Source organism: Saccopteryx leptura, chromosome 6 (assembly GCF_036850995.1).
Source record: "Saccopteryx leptura isolate mSacLep1 chromosome 6, mSacLep1_pri_phased_curated, whole genome shotgun sequence".
Taxonomy (NCBI): domain Eukaryota; kingdom Metazoa; phylum Chordata; class Mammalia; order Chiroptera; family Emballonuridae; genus Saccopteryx; species Saccopteryx leptura.
In genome coordinates, this window is record NC_089508.1 from 122,952,157 (window position 1) to 122,975,760 (window position 23,604).

The 23,604-nt window shown below is 49.1% G+C and overlaps 1 long non-coding RNA gene across 1 annotated transcript; it reads left to right on the forward strand.

The window, feature by feature from the left end:
• The first annotated feature begins 18,407 nt into the window (after positions 1–18,407).
• LOC136376792 (uncharacterized) lies at positions 18,408–21,354 on the forward strand. The gene is made up of 3 exons (XR_010746242.1): positions 18,408–18,541; positions 19,445–19,543; positions 21,228–21,354. It is a non-coding gene; the product is annotated as an uncharacterized lncRNA (long non-coding RNA).
• Positions 21,355–23,604: the final 2,250 nt, after the last annotated feature.

A 23,604-nucleotide genomic window follows, 5' to 3' on the forward strand; every position in this document is an offset into this window, starting at 1 on the left:
GGAGGGCAGTTTGCTGTGGTCTAAGAGGTTCTGATGGGGGAGCAATGAGCTTCCTGTTTGTGGAGCACTGGGGCCTTGGCTTCGGAGAGGGCAGAGCAGCACGGCACACCTACCATAGTGACTGATGATGATGCTACCCCATATTGATTGTCCACACCAGCGATTTTCAACCAGTGTACTGCAAGAGGTCCACTGGTATGCCATAAAATATTTAAAACATGCACTACCTGACCATTTAGTCAGGGCACTGGCCTCTTTTCCATTAGATTCTCAAATAATAATAATAAAAAAGACAACAGCTAACACAACAATAGCTGTCCAGTGTGAATGAATCCAAATTATATCTATTATTTATTGATTTTTGTCAGACTGGCAAAAATTATATTTTTTTGGTGCACTGCAAAATTTTGGTAATTAGCTTATTTGTGCCATGAGATGGAGACTGAAAATTGCTGGTCTACCACCAAGCTAACAGCTTTCCTTAAACATCTTCCGAGTCTCCCCACCCCAGTAAGTAACATGACATTCAAACCCATTGCTCAGAATAAAAGCATCCTGCATCCTTCCCTTCCCTCCACACCCAACACCACAATCCAGTCGGAGGATTGACTGGCTACGCTTTCAACATATATCCTGAATCTGCCCATGCCCCTCTATTTCCATCACTCTGGCTAAAACTGTCAAGTCTTCTTTAGGCGACAGCTTCCTAATTGGTCTTTCAGTCCTGCCATCCATCCTCCATACTGCGCCCAGAATGACCTCAAAATAATACTCTCTCCTGAATAAAGCCCTTTAATTGCTTCTTGTTGAACGTAAAGTCTGAACTCCTTGCTGGGGGACGCAAAACCCCACACTATCAGTTTCTGTCTTCTCCTTAGCCACTGTTTTTCAGAAACCCAGAGCTTGTCTGGGGACCGCGCTGGCCTGCCTACACAGCACAGCCAAGCTGAGTGTTGAGTAGGAGGAACTCGGAGGGAACAGCCGGCCTCACTCTTCCAAGTGAGTCAGCTAGCAAGTGGAAAAGGGAAGCCCCTTCAACGAATTGTTAATTGCGTTGGAAACTACCCAGCCCTTTTAGTCCAAAGCTGAAGGAAAATTTGGTTCTTTGGTCTACAGGCTTGGGGCAGTAGGCACAGAGCTGAGGTTGGAAACATTCTTAACATGTGTGTTTCCTTTGGTCATTAAAAGAGAAAAACAAGCTCTTGCCACGTTTGAAGGAAACCACGATCCAATTTACAAGTAGTTACTGGTTTCTGACTGCGATTAAGACATCGGAAGACTGGGGCTAGGCAGTGGGGGCCCTTGGAGTGTGAGACGGGCCCCTTTTAACTTCTCAGAGGGGAGACAGGGCAGAGGGGAAGGGGACTGACTCAACACTCATGGAAACACTGTGTCAGACTGCGTGTGGGGTTCTCACACACCCAGGGGTGATAATAAATGGACAGTAGGCTGGGCATGCCTGGAACCCAGGGCCGGGCAGGCAGTGAGGCTGGCTCCCAGTTAAGGGGCCGAGTGCGCACTCCTGGGCAGAGAGACTTCCCGCTCCAGAAGAACCCGTGGCTCTAAATGAGCATCACTGAAATAACAGACTATCGCTCTCCCCAGCACAGTTCTGCTTTTCTCTTTCCTTCCTCTCCCCCCTCGTTTCCTTCCCTGGCCTAGGAGCACTTAGGAAGGACACACTGTGCCCTGGCCGGCCCCTGGAGGCCACCTATCTGTCCAATGTTTTACAATCCCCGGCCACCACACACTGGAGGTTCCTCCTGTCCTGGAAGCCAGTTGGCACCTTGGAACCCCTTCTTGGAAAAAGCAAATGGTTGGTATTTGAGCCTCCTCCTCAGCGATTCCTTTGGGTGGAAACAGCTGCCCAGGGGGACACAGGAGTGACATGGGAGGTCATGGGCTGGCTTCAGAGCAAAGCAAAGAGGGGCTGGGGACAGTTTTGCTTTGTAAGCGAAGTCAGGCTAACGGGAGAAGGAGAGAAAGGGGGGGCATGAGAACAGGCAGGAGGGAGTCAGCTCTTGGTAATTTGAAGTTAATTTTGATTGCCTTGGAAGCTGCAGTTGGTGTCATTTCCAAGGAAAGAGTCAGGCTAATTGTTGGTTCGGAGTGAGCAGAAACGAGGCCCATGACTCCTGCTGCCCCACTCTGCTCACAGTCACGTTCACTGGTTTCTTCAAAGCCTGGCTTTCTGCAGGCCTTCATTACTGTCTGAGGCCCTATTCCAACCACCAGATGCCTGCACCATGTGAGGCGGTCAGAGAGGGTCACAAGGCAGGGGCCACAGGAGCAGCAAACCTGGATGCCCACACCGAGCTACCCTAGAACAGTGCTCTGAATTTGCAACATTAGCAGTGCAGGGGTTGCCAGGGAATGCTGTCTCACTTTTTTTTCTGTTGCCTCATTGCTATCGTCTACTCAGCTATAAAAACTAGTGTCATGGAAGCTTCCTTGCAAGGTAGGCACCGTGTTCTTGTGTTTGGAAAGTCTATAATGCACCTCTGCATCGCATTTAAGCAGCCAGCAGGGAAGCTCGCCTGCGCGGTTTGGGGCCCCTGTAGAGTGGTTTCAAAGGATCAGCATGTGGATAGGATGCCAGTGGCCCATGAGAAGGAGCAGGGAGAGGCTCAGCCCCATGATGGATAGAAGATGGAAAAACTGTCATCCAGAACAGCAAGTAGTTTCTCTCGTGATAGCGGTGAAGATTTTCCTTTTTTTCTTTTTTTTCTTCATTTCCAAGTGAGAGTAAGGGAGATAGAGAGACAGACTCCCATATGTGTCCCAACCAGGATCCACCTGGTGACCCCATCTGGGGCCGATGCTTTGCCCATGTGGGGCCATGCTTGCAACCTAGCTATTTTTAGCACCTGAGGTAGAGGTTCCATGGAGCCATCCTTAGTGCCAGAGGATGATGTGCTCAAATCAATCAAGCCATGGCTGAGGGAGGGGAAGAGAGAGAGAGAGAGAGAAGGGGGAGGAGAAGGGGGAAGAAGCAGATGGTAGCTTCTCCTGTGCACCCTGACTGCGAATTCAATCTGGGACTTCCACACACCTGGTGGACACTCTATCACTGAGCCAACTGGCCAGGACCACTTTTAATTCTACCTGAACTGGGAGCCTTATCACCCACTGGCAGGCTACTAGAGGTACTGTCAACCTGTAACCCCTCACTGATGCAGGCCCCACCTGGGGGACCCCAACAATATTAAAGAAAACTTTCATTTTAGGGGCTCCACATGCACCTCTGGGAATGTATTTCTCATGTGGAAGCCAGACACTAACTTGTGTTCCCCCTGCAAACACGCTAGCCTGTACCTTAGGAGCCATCAGAAGAGACCTTCAGATGTGTTTGTAACCACCACTAGTAGATCGCTGAGTGCCCAGAGGACCGTGGCTGCTAAGGGGAGCTCCCCAGAGAGACAACTGACTATTTGTGCGCACGATGGTCAGTTACCCCTGTTTTGGAGTCCTCCACTTAGAAAAGGGGACACATGAAAATGAGGGCCCTACTTCAGCTGACATTGCGTCCTCGTGGGCTCTGGCAGGACCCATGCCAGCCTCAGCTCACTGACCAGGTCTGTTAATAGGTCATGATGTCCTCCTACACTTTTTCTTGGCAGACTTTTGTGGTGCCTAATACATCATGCTCTACCTGGGTCACTGCCACAGGCCACGTGGCCAGGGCAGCCTAGAAACACAAGGCAGAATCCCCCTGGCTTTCTCAGGAAGCCCCTTATGCTTTGGAAGGCTGGTTCAATCTCGGGCTCTGGGGCGATCATGGTCGAGGTCAATACTGCAGCTTGGTCTCCTCTTACTGCTTGGAGAAGGACTGCTGGGAGTTGTCTTAATTAAATACTGCATGGGAATAACAGAACAGATTGAGTCCCACTTTCTACCAGTCAGATTAATCAGAGTGGCTGGTTAGAGTGGTGTACTCCAGAGAAAATTTGCCAGGAGCTAAGAACCAAAAGTGAGGGGTGGGTGTTGTTGGGAGACAATTCTCCATGGGCCCTTGGAGTTTCTGCATGCTCAGCGAGCGGAGGCGCTGCCTACCTTTATTCTTGCCTATCTTTTCAAGAATGTTGTATAGCAGTCAGCCGCTGGGGAGAGTGTCCCCCTCCCGGGCTGAGGGCAGGCAGTCATGCTGTTCCTTATCAAAGATTTACCTTCCCCAAGCCGTGGTGGTTTCTTGTCTATAATGCTGCCCATGGAGTGTGCAGGTGACATCCGACCCTTTCTCTGCTGCCTTGTGGGATTTGGGGCTTGTGAAACCGAGGCAAGAAAATGCTGCTATTCTGGCTCTTGCCATTTTTGCCTCAGGAGCCTTATGTCTTCTGCCGGCTGCCGTGAGAGTTTGGAGAGCTCACTCGGTAGACTGCAAGTAGGGTAAGCCTTGGACACCCCACAGTCCTTGACAGCTGTGTCTGGTCTAGACCAGCCTATCGTGTGGTGGGCATGTGAACATTATCCACCACGTGCCTCAGGAGGATAAAGGTCTGAGGCTGGAGTGAGTGAGGGTCACCATCCAACACACTTCTCTCTCCAGGCCATGGAGTCACTTCTACGTACAGGTCACGGAGGCTGGCTGCAGAGGGTTAGGAAGGGTCTCTGGGGGTCTCAAGCCATGAGGGTTTCTACCATGACCCTCCACACAGCACTGCTTCCGTTTCCCATTGGTCATGCAGGGATAGTTAGCAGCACTACTTGGGAGGGATTTTGTGGGGACTGGCTTGGCAGGCTCCACGCAGGAAGCCCTGATGAATGCAGCACTTGCCATTGTTGTCTTTGTTATTCTCGTTGATAACATCATTGCACTGAGGACCTCAGATTCTTCATAAGGCTGGCCTCCCCCTCCCACAGCCTGCCTGTAATCCAAGTTTATCTTTTTTTACACTGAAGTTGGCCAATTTACACGGCACCCCTCACCACAGTCACTGAATGTGCCTCTAATCTAATTAGACTAATTTCAATTCCCTGGGTTTAATTACTTTTAATTTAATTAATTTAGAATGCAGTATACAGGGTGATTAATTAGGAAACATTACTGGGGGACTAGGAAGGTGGATTGTGGTATGTAAGTGTTTAATATTGTTGTGGCCATGTCCACCAGTTGTCACCCCACACAGGAGGCTGAGGGGGGCCCAGAGGCGCTGGGATTCCCGTGGAAGTTGCCCGGCACCAACCAGAGCTCTCTCATGTTCCTGCTTTGATCAACGAGGGGAAATCCTCATTTGAGGAAGCCAAGAAGAGGCAGCTGATTCCAGTGACCATCAGCTTGGAACTAAGGCATGAATGAGGTGAGGCGAGGACCAACTTTGTTTTCTGCGGGGCTATATTTCACTGTGTCTTATGTGTATACGACAAGAAAGCCAACCATAGGTCTTTCTCTGATCTATCACACTGAAGTTTTTTTTTTCTATTGAGTACTAGGAATAATAATAATAGTAATAATAATGTTAACAAACAGATATATAGTGTTAGGTGCCAGGCACACTTCTATGTGTTTTTATATGAATTAACTCCTCTGATTGTCATGGGAATTAAACACTATGAGGGAGGCGCTATTCTTCCCATTGTCTGTGGGGAGATCTGAGCACTGAGTTGGCTGCTGCGGGTATTTATTATTTGTGTTGTACAAAGGGACAAATCATAGTCGAGCTCAGTCTGTAGCAGGCAGGTGGGGGAGAGAGACAATTTTGGGCTGGCATTGTTTTGGATAGCCTCAAGTCACACAGGTTTGCCTCCTCCATCTTGGAGAGGCTATACTAGCAACAGTGAGCACTGGTAAGCCCCTCCTTGGGGGCAGCTATGCCTCTAGATGCTTGTCTGGTGTGTGGACTCCAACATGACTGCCCACCCACTGCTCACTGAGGGGAGATTGCCTGGGGGTCCCAATAGCTCGGCAGGCACCTGCTCCCTAGAGGTCTGGATGAGGCACTGTCCCTCACTGCCTCTCTTCCCCTTGGCTCTGAACTTGAAGAGGCCGTGGACTCTGTTTGCTGGTCCCTTGGAGGCAGAGCTAAGCCTGGCCCTCCACCCTGAGCCAGGCCTTCTACCCTAAAGTTCAGCTTTAATCCCAAGGTCACTGATTTTTCAGATGGGTTTATGGAGCCTGCTCAGGCCTCTGACCTCTGTTCTCCTGGAATGTCGGGCCACAACAGAGGAAAGGAAAGGACTGGCAGGGTTCAGGCCCCACTCCCTGATGCACAGGCAGTGTCTGGTACAAGAGCCATCTTCACTCTGTGCCCTGAATGGGGAGTAGGGCCAACAGGTGAAGGCCACAGCAAGACTCTCTAGGAGGAAGGATCTTCCAATAGCCTGAGCTGTTTTAGCTGGAACGGGCCCTGTGAGGCGCGGGAGTCAAGGAAGGGATTTAAACAGAATACCTATCAATCATTCATCACTGGAGGGGTTTAAACAGAAGCTGATTATTGGCAATAATTTGCTCACCTGGCTTCTCTTTTTGTAATATCCTTTCCTATCCTTTCCTGCTGGTTAACTCCTATTCAATGTTTAAGGCTCAATTCAGACATCACTTCCTCCAGGAAGCCACCACAGACCGGGCCAGATAACCTCTGCATTCCTACACTGCTGTGGATGTATCTTGACCTTTGTACTCACCATGCATTGAAGTGACCTGCTTCTGAGCTTTGTTCTTTCACAGCCTGTCTCTGCTCCTCCCCAGACTGAACTTCTTGTCCAGGAAGCCAGGAGGCAGCAGAGATACTTAGGTCTGGTCTCCAAGCCCAAAGTCCATATCTTTCTACCACAACACACTGCTGCTCTTCTAGCAGGGGCCCCAAATTCTGTGATTTGTGAGGTCACGGGCTCATCTGTGAGCTGTGTAACTCAGGTAGCAGGAGCCAAGCCACTGAAGGGCAGTGCGCCGTCCATCTGTGGAGTGATGCCAGTTGCCGATCCTTGTGTGTAATCACACAAGTGCACCCCACTTCATCAGTCCATGTGCTTACTTTCTGGGACCTTTGCGGGGTCACGAAGAGGTCAGGAAGAAATGAAAACCAGGCAGCCAAAGGCCTGTGTCTCCCACAGACCTATAGGGCTTGTTTGAGCCCAAGCCAGGGCCCCTTACCCCACCTTAGCACTCTCGTTCCTTCATTTAACAAAGGTGAGGAGAGCCTGCCCTGTGGTTTTAAGGCTGGGTTCCATTTCTATTAAGATTGCTACTGGCCCCATAAGATTAACTGACAGTCACCCCTGTGAAAGCTGATCCCCTTTCGCTTACACCTCAGCAGATTAAGGGAGACCCTGACGCTGAGTTATGGGAATTTATGGGAACGTGCAGTTGCTGGCTGTTAAACACTCACTCTTCGGGATGTTGGCAGCCTTGTGTTCTATAAATCGTTGCTGGTATATTTCTTCGTGTTTCGCTGCCAGCGACACGGAGGCCTGTAACACCTTTTCCGTGCAGTAGCCTGTGAAAATATTGAAGCCAGGCCCAGAAAAACACCAGCATAGAAAGGGGAAACTCTGATGTTTGTGAGCTATTTTCAGACAACCGTTGCCAAATCTTAATTTTTCTAGTTTACAAGGGAGGGATCCTGACCATCTGTCTGCTGTCAACTAAATGTTTGTTTGGATGAAGATTTTATTTTATTTTTTCCTTCCCTCCCAATCTAGCACTCCTGTTCTTACAAGTAGTTTATTGGACTTCATAAATGTCAGCTTTTTTTGCAGGCATTTCATAAGCAGCTTATGATTTAGTATTTAATCAAAATTGAGCAGTCAGCGTCTGTAATCAATCTGACGTGAGAGGAACAATGAGACTGGAGCGTAAGATCCACCAGGACCGTTTGCTGTCTCCTAACAATCTCTAAGAGTGCATCTAAAGGTGTGGAGTGGCAGGCTGATGGAGTGAATAAGCATGTATTGGGCACTTAGGGTGTGCAATTTTGTGATTGTGTCAGTCATTGATTGCCAAAATACTACTGCATAACAAACCATCCCAAAGTCAGTGGTTTACAGTAAGCGATTTTTTAGCTTCTTGATTTAATGTGCCAGCTGGGAGCTCCTCTGATCTTGGCTGAGCTCTCCAATTGTCTGGGGCTAGGATGGCTGTTGGTTGATCTTGGCTGGCCTCATCTGAGACTTCAGGGGCAGCGCAGGTTCACTCCTCCATCGGGTCAACCTGGGAATGTTCTCGTGGTGATGGCAGAGTGCAAAAGCAAGCAAACCTAGTCCTCCAGTGCTTTCCCAAGCTTCTGCTTGCCTTACATTTGCTACCATGCAATTAGTCAAGCAAGTGACACGGCCTAACTCTGAATCGAAGTAGGGGATAGACCCCACCTCCTTGTAGTGAGAGAAATGACAAAGCCACAGGAAAAGGCCATGGGACAGGTAGAGAACAGGGGCCCCATAAGGCAATCAATTTATCACAGTAATGCTGGAAAGCCCACAAAGCTGGTGACTGTCATAACCCAATATTCAGATGGAAAAAGAGAAATTGAGAGATAAAGGTAATTTTCCCAGGATGTTTCAATCAGTAGCAGTGAAGCTGAGATTCTTCATTAGTGTAGCTTCTGGCTTGCTTTTGACTCCCTGAGCCTGCTTTTCCCTAAGAACAGCTAAAGCAGTATAGTGGGATGTTCTTAGAAATCATTGATCCACACTGTCATTATTCAGATGGCAGAATCAAAGCCCACAGAGGGAGAGGGGAGTGATCACACGGCCTCACAGCAAAGTGGCAGGACACGAGAAAGTCAGGGCTCTCAGGCAGCCTGGGGACACCCCCCTCCCAATTCCTCCCATGCTCTTCTGCAGGAAACCTGCTGAGCATTCCAGGCCCCCACCCCCAGCCATGCAAACAGTACCACCCTGATAGGCTCTGCAGTGGGCTGGCTCAGTCATGGCAGCCTTAAGAGAGCAAAGCCATTCCTGAAGGGGTTCTCAGGGAGAGCAAGGAAGGTGAAGCCTTCCTTGCTAAAGGGAAACGCTAAATGCTGAAGGCCTTCCATGACGTTGTTATTAAATTCCTGCCTTGGTTGATGCTGTGGACTGACTTGTATCCCTCAGCAACTGCATGTTTTATGTGCCTTCCAATCATTGTATGTTGAAGCCCTAACCCTCAATGAATTGTGTCCAGAGACAATCTCTTTAGAAGGTAGTTAAAATTAAATGAGGTCAGAGAGTGAGGCCCTAATCCAACAGGTCTGTGGCCTTATGAAAAGAGAACAAGAGGGAGTTTTCTCTCTCCCTGCAGTGAGGGGGCAGCCAGTTGCAAGTCAGGAGGAGGGTTCTCACCACAACCTTACCATGCTGGCACCCTGGTCTTGGACTTCCAGCCTCCAGAACTATGAGAAAATTAATTTCTGTTGTTTGAGCTGCTTAGTCTATTGCATTTTGTTAGGGCAGCCCAAGCTGACTAATATAGTTGGGGAACCAGATTATATATTTACTCAGGCATTCAGCCAATATTTATTGAGCATGTCCTGTGGGTAGACTCTCCATGCTACATGGGGTGGGAACCTGTAATTTCTCTTGGAAGAGTGTTTGAAGGCCTTCCATGCCCCAGATTAGTTTCCTGTTCTTCATATAAGCAGCCTGCAGAGCCTTCAACACGTAGGTTTTCCCTTCTGTATTACAAGACTCCGGGCCCAGGAGAAGGATGCACCATTGCCTGGCTAATTGTCCTGATGGCCCTTTGCCTGAATCCCAAGTAGCCAGGGGCCTATGGGAGGGGTTGCTGTGCCAGCTGTCACCCCCCCAGCAGAGTTCCTCAAGGGCTCATGTGAACAGGAAACCTTTTTGTGGTAAATTGAATCTGATACTTCCTAAAGACTTTAGAATTATGGATTCCAATGTCTGGTGGAGAGAACTTGACACCTCAGCTCTGCTCTTCCTGTTCTTCTATTCCCACATGAGCACTGTGCCAGTGTTCCCAGCATCTGGATGGGCACCTGCAGCCAGGAGCAGCTGGCATTGACTGGCGCAGCCAGTGGGATGGATGGCAGCTGGAATGCAGGCCAGGAAGAGTGAGTGCTGGTTTCCCTTTCACCATCAGCTTCCCTGGCTCCAGGGACCAGCTTCACATTACAAACATTGGCAAAACTTGTGAAGTGGAGAGTGAGGCTTATGAGAGAAACCGAGGTGCTCCTAAGAATTGGACTTACTGCCCCACTCCATCTGAGCCCCCGGCTTCTCCTTCCCACCTACCTCCCCTGCAGCTGACCTGCCTTAGCTCCCCTGCCTATCCTCCATCCCAACGTCTCCGGGGGCAGCATGGTGCCAGGGAAAGAGCTGGCCAGGTCTAAGTTAGACGCCACTCAATGGCCGTTTAACCTCGGCAGGCAATAAACCCCCTGAGTCTGTTTCATCCTCTGTAAAATGGGAGGATATGGGTTATTGTGAGGTTGCTATAAAAACTGTATATAGTACACCCTAGAGAATGTCTTGCTCATGGACATTCAATTAATATTCTTTTATCATCCGTCCCCTCCCTACTCCTGCTGACCTGACTTGGCATGGCACTTTCTTATTCCTTCAATAATTTAACATTGATGGTTTATTAAACAAAGGCTTCCTAATGGGCTGTTATTGACCTGGTAGAGAGCAGACCTTCCCCTGTGGGGTTGCCCAGGCCCCAGGAGGAAGAGCGACAGATGGGGGAGCTGCTGGGATGGTGTTCTCTTGCCAGGAGGGAGAGGCCAGAGGGCGGCTGCTGGTTCCGTTACCCTCATGCCTTTGAAAACCTCTTGGTCTCCTGAAACCCCAGTTTCTGCACAATGGGTCTTGTATTGCCTTTCCCATAAAGTTTCCATGGAAATTGAAACAGTAGGTTGACACTCACCGATCCTCACCACTCCTTTCTCAGTAGTCAGGGCTCAGGCAGCTTCATATCTGGGATGGAGGTTGGTTACCCACTGGTCCATCTGTGTAACTGCAGTGCCATGTATTTCCCCAGAACTGCTCTTATCATTCAGAGGATTCCCATCATGGCTTCATTCCTTCAGGTGCTAATGAGCAATTCCACCTTCAAGAAGTCTCCATGTTAGAAGACATGTCTTTGCGTTGGAGAATTCCTTAAACCCCTTGGTGGCTGATGTCTAAGAGGCAAAGAGCTGGAGATCCCTGGCGCTAGTTTCTGGCTCTGACACTTGAAGTGTCACTCTCTGACCTTGAAGAAGTCATTTCCCATCTCTGGGCCTTAGTTTTCTCAAATGTAAAATTAAGTTCCTAGGTTATGTAGACTCTAGGGCAGGCATCCCCAAACTATGGCCCGCGGGCTGCATGTGGTCCCCCGAGGCCATTTATCTGGCCCCCCTGCCGCACTTCCGGAAGGGGCACCTCTTTCATTGGTGGTCAGTGAGAGGAGCACTGTATGTGGCGGCCCTCCAATGGTCTGAGGGACAGTGAACTGGCCCCCTGTGTAAAAAGTTTGGGGACCCCTGTTTTAGGGTTTCAAAAGATTCACTTTGAGATTCCTAGTGGGGCTCCAAAGAGGTGGGATTTCAGACAGGTGGGTTTTACAGAGGGTGGGGTGGAAGGGGCACAGGGTAGAAAAAGGCAGAGGTAACCTCCTGGGGCTAGAACCTGTGCTCACTCAAACCTATTATACTTGGTGGTTCAAGTCAAAGTCTACTTATAGACTGAGCGAGACATTCCTTTTTTATAAGGCTTTCTCTGACCTTATCAGCCCCAAATTCGCTCCCTTTCCTGACCTTCTGTGACCCTTAGCACAGCCTTACTGCTATCTCTTGCTGCCCCTGCTGTTCTCCAGCTGGCCCCACACCTGCTGTTTCATGCCTTGGCTCACTGTCTCTCATTGGAAGGCCTTTCCTTTCTACCTTTATCTCCCAAAGTCCTGGCTATGGCTGAGGGGCCTGATCAAAAGCCGTCCTCTCCAGGAAGTCTTCCCAGGCATCTAATTCTACCTCTATGCCCATTTAGCATCCTTTAGTGTCTTCCCATTGATATGACACCAGATCAAAATCTGTGGCTTAGTTCCCCAGCCTAATCTCTTGTCATTTCCTTCCTCACCATTCAGCTTCAGGTCGGCAAGGGTGTCTCCTGCCTTCACACAGGTCTTAAGTTGCTTCTTCTGCCTGGAAAGGCTGCTCTGGCCCTGTCCTTTTGGTGAAGATTCTGAAGGACTCTAAGACTCAGCTCACATCTTTGTACTTGTGGTAAAAGTTTATTAAATTTGTCTTTTGGTCTGTATGCTCTGCTTTGTCATGAGCCAGTCTCATGCATGAGTCTGGTAACCCTGGATTATCTGTTTCTAAGGTCACAGAGGCCCTGGTATATAACAGGTCCCCAATAAACATGGTAATGAAGAGATTTCTCCTGTGTATGCAATACAGCACCCAGAAGAGGCTGGGGCCCAGGTAGGTGTGTTGATGGGATCTTGATTGAAATCTATGTTTGCAGCAGCCCTGGGCTCTGGTATGGCACCTTGGGGCTGGTGGAGCAGGGGAAAGTTTCTGTAGTGAGGGTGTGTGTGGGGGGTGTGGGTGTGGGTGTGGTCTCTGTGAGCATGCTTGTTGGGGTCTTGCTGGTCTGCCATGCATGGGGGAAGCTTCAGTTCCCCAGAACCTTGTGCCTCCCTCCTGACATCCTCTCCTCCTGGATGGGGGAGAGTAAGATCTGGAATCAGGCCTGTCTTATTTCAAGTCTAGTGCTTTTTTTATGCATTGCCAGCCCAGAAATGGGGCCTGAGACCAAGGTCGGATGGCTTGTCAATCCTGTGGCTGTCAATTATGACAGGGGTGGGTGTGCTGCTGGTGCGATTCCTTCAGCATTCCAGGAGAGATCCTTGAGTTGGGGAAAGAGATAGTATGGAGAGCATTGTGCTCTTGATACTGGAGGTGGTTGGGTTTTTTCCTGGGAGTACTGAAAAGGCCAAAAGAAACTATTTGTCCAAAAAGTCTCTTGGCCCACTTTTGTCTAGTAGGGTAACTTTCCAAAGACTGAGAGTAACCCATAGGTTGGGGTTCCTTTGCTAGCGATAGATAGGAAATGTCTTGGAAATCTTGGGTTTTTTAAAAAATAAATTTATAAAAACATTACCTTCTTTCCCCCACAGTATATTTACATTGCAAGTGGAATGGATGAATCTAGCTACACATCTCTAACCACATCTTATTCAACAATTTTGTCAATGTTGAACGGAAGTTCCACATCTAGAATGGAAGTACACGTGTACGGAGAGGATGAACATTTATTGAGACTCTCCTGTATCAGCAACTACAGCAAATATTTTACGTAGATTTAAATAATCCATGTTTCATTTATGCTCATGGCCTACCTGTATTATCCCTTTCTAGACTAGGCAAGTGAGAGTGACTTGCCTAAGGTCCCACAGTCATTGCTGTAATAAGATTTAGAAACCAGATAAGTCTGACTCCAAAGTCTAGGGCAGGGGTCCCCAAACTTTTTACACAGGGGGCCAGTTCACTGTCTCTCAGACCGTTGGAGGGCTGGACTATAAAAAAAACTATGAGGCCCTGGCCGGTTGGCTCAGTGGTAGAGCATCGGCCTGGTGTGCGAGAGTCCTGGGTTCGATTCCCAACCAGGGCACACAGGAGATGCACCCATCTGCTTCTCCACCCCTCCCCCCTCCTTCCTCTCTGTCTCTCTCTTCCCCTCCCGCAGCCAAGGCTCCATTGGAGCAAAGTTGGCCCGGGCGCTGGGGATGGCTCTGTGGCCTCTGCCTCAGGCGCTAGAATGGCTCTGGTTGCAGCAGAGCGACACCCCGGATGGGCAGAGCATCACCCCCTGGTGGGCATGCCACGTGGATCCCGGTCGGGTGCATGTGGGAGTCTGTCTGACTGCCTCACCATTTCCAGCTTCAGAAAAATACAAAAAGGAAAAAACAAACAAACAAAAAAAAGCAACTATGAACAAATCCCTATGCACACTGCACATATCTTATTTTAAAGTAAAAAACCAAAATGGGAACAAATACAATATTTAAAATAAAGAACAAGTAAATTTAAATCAACAAACTGACCAGTATTTCAATGGGAACTATGCTCCTCTCACTGACCACCAATGAAAGAGGTGCCCCTTCCGGAAGTGCCGCGGGGGCTGGGTAAATAGCCTCAGGGGGCCGCATGTGGCCTATGGGTCGTAGTTTGGGGACCCCTGGTCTAGGGCATGGATTCACCCATGGCACTGAACTGCCTGGTCACCAAGGGTTATGTGGGGAAGTGATAGGGTGGACAATTTCAGGGAAAGTAAGAGTCAGGATCAGAGGCAGATTAAGGTCAGTTAAGGCCCCGGGCACAGAAGAAAATATTGGGCCCTTAAAAAAGGAGAGAGAGAGACAGGGAAAATAAAAATACATATTAACCATATTTTTAAATAAATAAAAATATTATGTACTATTAATGTTAAAATTGCACATATGAAACCAAACTTGGTGTCATTAGAGAAAAGTGTAAAGTTGGGTTTTTGTGGGCGCTTCAGAAGTTGGGGCCCAGGGTGTGCGCCCGCCATTAAATCCACTTTTGGTCAGAATCCAAAATTCCTCAATAGGACTGAAATGGACACTGGGACAACATTAATGCATACCAGGATGAAAGGCCACAGAGAGCTTTGCTTGCCCTGGCATTCAGAAGACACACCAGACACATACAGGATGTGGGACACCTGAGTAACAGCACAAGTGAAAGATTTGGGGTTTCAGTTGACAGGAAGTCTCATATGAGTCAATGGTGGGAGGTAGCAGCCAGCCAAGCTGGCCACTGTGGCCTCCACAGTGGAAGTACAATGAGCAAAAGAGGGAGAAAAGACTCCCGAGGCGGCTTGCACCCAGGAAGCGGGATTCAGGAGCAGGAACCCCAGAGTTATGCGAAGTGAACCACATCCTGGCAGCTTGCAGGCTCCCAGGCAGGGCTGCTATGTGGGAGGGCTGCGTGTGCTGTTGGGGCTGTATCACTCTTCTCCTCCTTTATCATTATCAAAGTGCATCGGTGTATTTTGGAGCAATTATAAATCCTTCTTGACTCTTGTGACTTTTGCCTTACCTGCTTTGGGAATACACTTACTTACTCCATTCTGAATTTATATTAATGTAACTTGAGTGAATGGAGAGATTCCCTGTGACCCAGTCTCTGCCTGAAGTCACATTCAAAGAAGCACAATCTAGCAAGCCGAAGAAAGTCAACGACGGTCAGTATCACCGCACATCTCAAAGAGAGGAAAAAGGGTGATGTCCCCTTTCTCTTCTCTATCTCATTCCCTTGTTCTTCAGTTCTTCTCTGGAACCTTTCACTCCACGCCACCCCCGAGCCCTCTGACATGATATCAACCTGGCATGCCCTTTGCTCTTATCCCCCCACATCTCCACTCTACAGGGCACTCCCTCCTTCTCCTCCCCTTCTCCCTTATTTTTTTTTAGTCTTCTTTCCACTTTACTCCTGACCCAAATTCCTCCCTACAAAGAAGATTCCAGAACTGATTCAGCAAGCCAGGATACCCCCGTTCCCATCCAGTCTCCCCAGTGCTGTCCGTCCCTCCCAGGAACTGGAATGGCCAGGTTAGAATCATTCTTAGGGCGCTGGATGGGGAGACACTGGTTAGGCCAGGACCATGTTTTTGGTGATGGTGGTGTGGGTGGCAAACATAATGAAGGGAGGAAGATGGGAGGGAGGCTGGGAACACTCTGCTAACGAGTTCGTCCTCACTGTGTTCACACATGGTCACCGTGGGTGGAATAGCCTGGCCACACATGCCTGCGAGCCTCACCACAGATTGCCATGTGTGACAGCTACTTGCCATGAACAGCAGCAAGTGGTGGCTCTTCTTTACCCTCAAGGTCCCCACTACTGTGCACAGTACATTTCCACGACCTTGGCCTCCTCCTCTTTGCAGAGTTGACTTTTGAATCTTTAATATGCCCCCTGAGGTATATTGGGAGAAGGCAGATTATGGAAGAGACAGCACTCACCACATTTTTCATGTGCTCCACCATTCTTTCTTCCTCTTGTGCAGCTAGGTAGAGACTCCGTGCTTGTTCTGACAATAGGCTGAGACTGAGGCAGTTAAGAGCTGATATGCCTCCTCCTTCCCTCTTTGCTGTAGTGACATTGAAGATCCTGCGTTCCCAATGGCATGCAAAGTAGGGAAGGGTCTCCCAATTTGCACTGTACCCTATAGGAACAAGAAATAAACTTCCATTATACCAATTCACCGAGAGTTCAATGTTGTTACATCCACATAGCCTGGCCTATCCCAGTGAATACCCAGCACGTCAGAATTAACTGAATAATTAACTGAGTTCTTTAACATGATGGAAGAAAAAGCTGTCTCTGGAGCCACCCAGGGCAGCAGAGTGACGCTTCCTTCACTGTCATCATCATCTAGCACAGAGGGCACTTCCTGTTTGATAATGCCTCATGTGGGCTCCTTCGTCCCCTACTGACTCTGCCAGTTACCGTCCCACACAGTCAAGTGGGCACAGTTTTAGATGTTTGCCAAGAACACATCCTTACATATGCAAAGGAGTGTCTGCGGGAGGGAGAACATTCTAACAGAATAATCACAGGTGAAATGGACTGTCTTAGAAGGTGATAAACTCTTTGTCTCTAAAGTGAGCAACTGAGGATTGGATGGGATGGCAGCCCTGGTGGTGGAGAAGCTGAATTGGGGGAAGCACAGTAATCTGCAGGGTGTTTAAGTCCCATCCAACCCTAAGAGTCCCCAGCACAGAGTCTAATAAATTTTTTTTGAAAGTAGATGAACAAATACATTTTGGTCACTAAGGAAGAAAAGGACTTACAGAATAAAATAACCTGGTTTCATGAACAAAGAATTACAATGCTGACATTATCCTTTCTTAAAGGTATAGTCTCATGATATCAATATTCTTAGCTCTCCTGGGGTGGACAAAAAGTGAAAAATGGTGACAGAGGCATGGGAAGCCATGAGGAGGGCTAAGCTGAGGGAAGAAGGGGTCACAGCTCTGATACAGACTGAAATCATGATAAGGACGGGTCAGTGCTTTCAAGCATGAAGCTCCCGTCACCCCCCAACATCCTGAGTGCTCAGAGATCACTCAATCTGTGCTTATTGTCACATATCATTATATATCCCTTAACGTATTATTGCAGCCTCAGGAGGGAAGGAGCAGCCATCCTTGTTGTATAGAAGGGCAGGGAGGTGGTTGGAGCTATTTTTCCCAAGATCACATAGCAAGTGAAGGGGAGATCCAAGACTAGAACCCAGACCCTTTGACACAAACTGACCGATTTCAAAATAAAAGAGTGTGTGTATCCTGGCACCAGAAGCAGGGACTGAAGTCAGTTGACACACTCCTTGGTTCCTGAGGAACTCCCACTCTGCGTGTGACCTTGGGTGGGGCTGCTGCAGGGAGAGGGAAGCCCTGAACTGCTTACAGGCAAGAAAGGTTTTCTTGGGAAAGCAATTGGGGGTGGAGGACGGGGCAGAGTCCTAGAGTGCAGGCCCCAACTCCTTTGTCTGACCCATCTGGAAATGGGAGGAAAGATGGTGTTCACTTTGCAGAACTTCAGGGAGGACCTCATCAAAGGATTGGGTGAGATGTTCTAAAAACCCCGAAAGAAAGCCTGGTTCTTATTTAGAGTAGGAATGCATTCAGCCGCAAGTGACAGGGGAGAGGCCGCGGTGGGCTTACAGCCGGGCCTTTGTATTGATCAGGGCAGGGGTCCAGGTAGGCTGAGGTGGCACAGGCATGCCGCTGAAGTCCTGGTCTCTTTCTGTTCTTCCGTTCTAATGTCCTCCTCACCAGGTGACCTCATCAGCACAGGTGGCTGCTGCACGTCCAGGCCTCGTGTTCGAGTTCCGGGCAGGAGAGGGGAGAAGGCAGAAGGGTCGGCGCCCAGATGAGGAATGCAAAAGTTGTGTTAGCGATGCTGACATGGGCCAGATCTATCATCCAGTGGCCGGCCTGCAGGTCCATGGGGCGCTGGCCAGCCCCGTGAGCCTTCGTCTCCCACACGAACGCGAACAAAGCTGGGGTTCTGATGGAGAAGAAGGAAGAGCTGGGATCCATGGTGGGTGGCAGCCAGCAGCACCGCCACGGCTCTGTTACTGAGACTGGCACGGATTCAGTTTGCAGAAAAGATGAAGCCACAGTATCCTACTGTCAGAATGGGAAACTGAGGCAAGCTGAGGGAAAAAGGAGGGTGAGCACTACTGCAGGTCTGAGGTCAAGACAGAGGTTCAGTGCCCACCCCCATCCCATTGGTCCAATTTCATCAGCTGGTTCACTCAGCCTGCTCACAGGGGCTGGGGCAGTGGAATCTGAGGAGCTCATTTCTAGCGCTGTGTTTGCGTGGTCTCCACCCAAAGATGTCTAGTCACAGACTTCCTTCTGACTCCTGGCAACAGAGAGAAAACAAAACCACTGCAGCTTCATTGCTGAAAAACACAGAGCAGACACATTTGCCTAACAAGCCTCAACGGGGAGCTTTCCTTCTGGGAGGAAACGCTAAGTACTGCAGTCCAAGGCTAGGCGGTCAGACGGCTGGACTCCGCAGTGAGACATCCAGGGAGAAGGAAACACTGCCGGGGGTCAGGAGCCCATGTCCCTGACCACTGACAGGTAGTCCAGCATAGTGGGTCCACCTAAAAAACCTGAGGCCTTCGCCAGCCCCCCAGTGCCACAAGCCTCTGTAGCCAACTCTGGTTTCACAGAATCTGTGTGATTTTCCCCCTTTTTCTTGTTTTCTGTTATTAATTTCAGCTATTGATTAATTTCCATTTCATACTTTCTTTTTTGTGTGCTGGTTGTCTAATTTCTTATGATGTATATTTAACTCTTTTATTTGCAGGCTTTCTTCTTTAATAATGAATGCATTCTGGGCCATACATTTTCCCCCGTTGAGCTTTTCTCAGGATCCCATAGGTTTTGAAATAAAAATGTCCCCTTTTTTTTATCTGTTTCTAGATGATTTTTAATTTTGGTTTTAATATTTCCTTTGATCTGGGGTTATCTAGAATAGTTATTCATTTCCAAGTAGTTAAGAGAGTTTTCTGACACATTCTTATTATATCTATATATATATTTAAAATTGTTGGATTATAGTAATAGATTGTGGCCTGTAAAATAAATATCTAATTTTAAATTAAAAAAATATTTTTCTCTGTGCCCAAGTATGTGGTCACACTTTAGACAGACTCTCTGGGGAGAGGGCTGAGCTGGTCAGACTGACGCAGAAGAGTGGAGTTCTGAAACGTCCTTGTTCCGCAGACAAGTCATCTAGCTTCAGATCTTGCTTCCATTCCCTTCTAGCCATGTGTTTGTCCAAAGACAAAATGCAGACCTCTTCTGTGCCTCACTTTCTGTCTTTAAAGTGGGAGTAATAATAATGTCCACCTCTCCACATTGCCGTGAAGATTACGTGAGGTCAGGTAGGTAAGCATGCCTAAGGCGGTGCCTGGCACAGATCAAGCACTCATGAGATGGAAATGTGACTCTTTTTGTTATTGTTCTGTTGCTTTGCAGAAAGGGAGGAACCTTTCCTGTCTGTGTCCTAACTTACCCCTACTCCATCACTGTGGTTGCAGCTTATTGCAAGGGCTGGAATAACACAAGAATGAATGGGTGAGTCCTCCCTGGGAGGGGAGATGCCTGAAACCCAAAGGGAAGGGGCACTTGCTCAAGGAAATAGCAACTTGGTGGCAAAGCCAGGCTTCAAACCCAGGTCTAAACTGCAAGTTCCCTCTGCCCCCCCACCTCCTCTGCTAGCAGCCACTCTAGTTTCTCTCTTGAAAGAAAAGACAATTGACCGAAGGTTAGCCTCTGTGCTACTGGGAGGGCTGGAAGTTCTGGTGGGGTGGCCACCTCTGAGGTTTGTCATGTTACACCTCTGCCACATGGGAAGGGTGACTCTGAGGTCAGGAAGTTCCAAGTGAAGGCTATCGGAAGAAGGCTGGATGCTTTGGGCATTGCTGTTTCTTTGCTCAGTGGGGGCAAGGGGACAAGCTGGGATTGATCTGGGCAAGGGGTCCTCCAAAGCACCCTGGGGGATACCTTCAACCCTCTGGGCCTCAATCTTTCATCCCAGTCTGCCTTGCTTACCTCGCCCTGAGACCGGCCCTGGCAAAGGCAGGTCCTCCCAGGAACCCTGTCTGCGTCTCTCCAGCAGGTCCTCTCAGTAGCACACCTCATGTTACCGATGGCCTCATGGAAACCAGAGGGACTGGGGCGACAGCCTGGGTTGTACTGTGGGGGCCTAATTAAGAAGTAAGGCAAAGTGGGATGTGGTGCTGGCTATGCCTGTCTACCAACATCTGAGAGGGGCTGGCAGTGTGCCAGGGCACAGAGAGCTCAAAGGCATGAAACCTTCTCTGTGGCCAGAGGCCAGGGAGGAGAGGAAATTGCAGGACTGAATTAGAAGGTGGAGGGTGGCTGAGCTATCTGATTAGGGCTATTGATCTTGGGAGCAAGTGACCATGTCTTGGCCAAGGACTCCCTCTACACATAAGCATCACATAACCATGCTGTACATGAACCATGTGTGGAAAGGGTGCCCATAACAAGTATAGTAGCACATGGTAAACACATGCGAAGATACGTCTGGGCAGCAGGTCTCTGACCTCAGACACAGAGACATCCTCTGGGGTAGGCTGCCACCAGGCAAGGCTTGGGATTAGATGCTGATTCTAGTTGCTTCTTCATGCAAGATTAAAAAAAAAACAACTCTATGGACACTCATGATTATTGTAAAAATTAATTAAGTCAACAAATCCAAAAGTGCCTTATGTAAATAAGAACACATAAAAAAGAAAGCTATGGCACGTAGAACTTAATTAGAAGGTGCTAGCTGATTCTTTTCTATGGCCCCAGCCCTCCATTAGCAGCTAAGCAGAACCAAGTGCAGTTAGGTCTTGCTTCCTCCTTGGGGGCTCTTTTGCTTTCTCAGTGTGATATGCTTTGCAAACATTGTCCTTCCCTTCCTCTTCCTTCCAATTCACCTAACTAAGCACCTATTATAAGCTAGGTTCTGGGATATGAGCTGAGTAACACAGCGATCACAGTCCATGAGGGGAGAAACCTGAACAAATAGATAGGTACAAAGCTCAGCATGGTGGTCAGGAGTTGTCACAGAGAAACAGGTGGGCTCAATAGGCACAAGGCAAAGTGACCTTGAGCAACAAGCCCAGGGAGCCTTCACAGGGAGCCTGAGCAGAAGGAACATTAGGCACCAGGGCACGGAAGTGTAGAACCTGCCCACAGGAGGGCATTGGTGAACCATGGCAGCCTAAATCCCAAATTTTGATTCTAGGTGCAGATTGGAAGCCTTCGGAGCTCAGAAAAGTCAATGGCCCTAACAAGTATACACGTGGTTAAAGTATACATGCGTTAAGTGAACGCATCTCAATGTCAACCCAGAGTGGGACCCAGCTGGTTTGCCTGGTGAGTAGTGGGCACAGTGGGAAAAGCACAAGGTTTGAAGTAGACAGTCCTGGCTTTTAATTCAGGCCCTGGCCCTTCCTAGCTCTGTGATCTTCGGGTCATTATGAACCTCTCTGAGCCTCAGTTTCATCATCTCCAAAATAGAGACAGGTGACCCGAGCATTTTCTTGGAAATCTTTGTTCTTGTTTTCAAGGACTAGCCAGAAATTGGGCTGAGTAGGTAGACAGAGGCCAATTTATACTGAACATGGCACTGGGGAGATTCAGGGAAAAGTTGTGATCTCAGCCCTTGTAAAGTCCGCAGTGCAGAGAAAAGCCAAGAAAGCAGCCAATTGCAATGCATTCTGGCCTGAGTTAAGACCAAACGAGGCCGGGACATGTAGAAGATCAGAGAAGAAGCCCTCGGCCCAGCCTGGGAAGTCAAAGTTTTCTTGGAAGCACTGTATGAAGAACTGGGAGCCTTCCTGACAGACAAGTGGAAGTCAGCAAGACAAAGAAGAGAACGAAGGGAGTGGGAGGCAGAGGGAACAGAGTGGGCAAAAATACAGAGCTGCAGGCAAAGAGCAGTTCTATGCAACTAAGGCACAGAGTCTGAAATGGGGAGTGATAAGGCTACAGAAGGTAGACAGTGAAATTGAACTCTGTGTTAGGGAACTTGGACTTGGTCCTGTATGCAGTAGGGAGCTACTTATGATTTAGAAGCACAAGAGAGAGGATTAATTAGGCTCTGTCACCAGTATGGTGACTGTGAGTGGGCCAAGGGAGGCAGGTTGCAGAGTCCTAGATGCCAACACGAAAGGTCTTAGGTCAAGCCCATCATATAGCAACTCTGGAGTGCCGCTGAGCTTGCTTCCCAGGCCAGGCAGGACATGTTCCCCACACAGTGCCCCCGCCCCAGCAGGGGTGGGCCCAGGCCACGAGCACTCCCTTGCAAGGCCAGCTCATCAGGGCAGCTCTCTGAGGGGATGCCCTCTTCTAGCCCTGGTGGTCTTGGGGCTGCTCTAGCTGAGGCCGACTGGGCTGCAAGGGACAGCTTTCTGCTCAACCAGCTGATGACCTCGTGAGAAGGATAGGGTGGTATTTCACAAAACCTTAGGGTGGAAAATTCAGCCACGCCCCTGAGGAACTAGAATCAGGAACCGCACAGTAACGCATGTGGCTTTTCTCTTCCCTCAAGTTGCTCTTCCTTTTTCTCCTCTCTGTCCTCTGGGCAGTTCTCTATTGTAGGGAGCACACAGCTGGTGTGCCTCCAACTTCCCACCACTGGTTGTGACTCTCCATCCTGCTGCTCACCTGGGTGGGGGGAGAGTCTAACTGGCTCAGTACAGGTGCCACTTGGGCGGCCTCAGTACAAGAAAAGAGGTGTCTCCTACACAGCACTGTGGTAGCAGTTAGGCATGAGCAAAGCAAGGACTATAGGCCAGTCATAGAAGGTCATGAGGGCAGAAAGACCCGGGTGCCTAGCAATGGGCAAAACTGGGAAAACAAGGACCTTGCCACCCGGGGCTTGCTCTACTAGCACATTGCTGGTAATGCAGATTAGACCCCACTAGAGGGGGAAACAAACAAGAGGGCTGGAGAATAGCCTTTAGCATTCACTCCTAGAGATAACATTTAGGCCTCAGTTGTGTCTCAGCTCCAGGCCCAGAAAATCAGCAAAACCAGACTAGTGATGTCATGGCTGACATAAGGACCAGCTGCCTTGACTAATCATGTCCTGCCCTGGCACCAAGCTATCGGTGGACACCAAGACCCTACAAGGACACAGCTGAGGAGCTCTCATCCATATTGACATCCTCAGCTGGGACCTCCCCTAAGATCTCCACCCAAAAAGCCCTTAGGACAGGGGACCCAGAGCATGCCCTGTGCCCCCCTTCTTTTTACTCCCAGACATGTTTTCCTTGCCTTTCTTTTCTTCCTAAACTCTAAGGGTGCCCATAAGACTTGCAGCCAGGAGTGCAATGGGTAGCAGCAGCTCATCCTAGGCTAATCCCCTGAACCTGTCTCCAACGCCCAGTGGGCCAAAATAGCCTGCTTATGCTCATTTCTTCCCTATGTATTTCTAGAAGGGCAAAGCAGCCCCGCCTGAGCTCCCTCCTATTGCTGCTTCCATCCTAAGCCCTTCCTTGTTTCACTGTCCCCAGCTTTAATAAATGCACTCTCAAAACCACCTGGACTCCTGTTGAGAAATCTTTCCTTGTACAAAGTCAAGAACTCACATACTACCTGCTGGCCCTAGGCTGAGC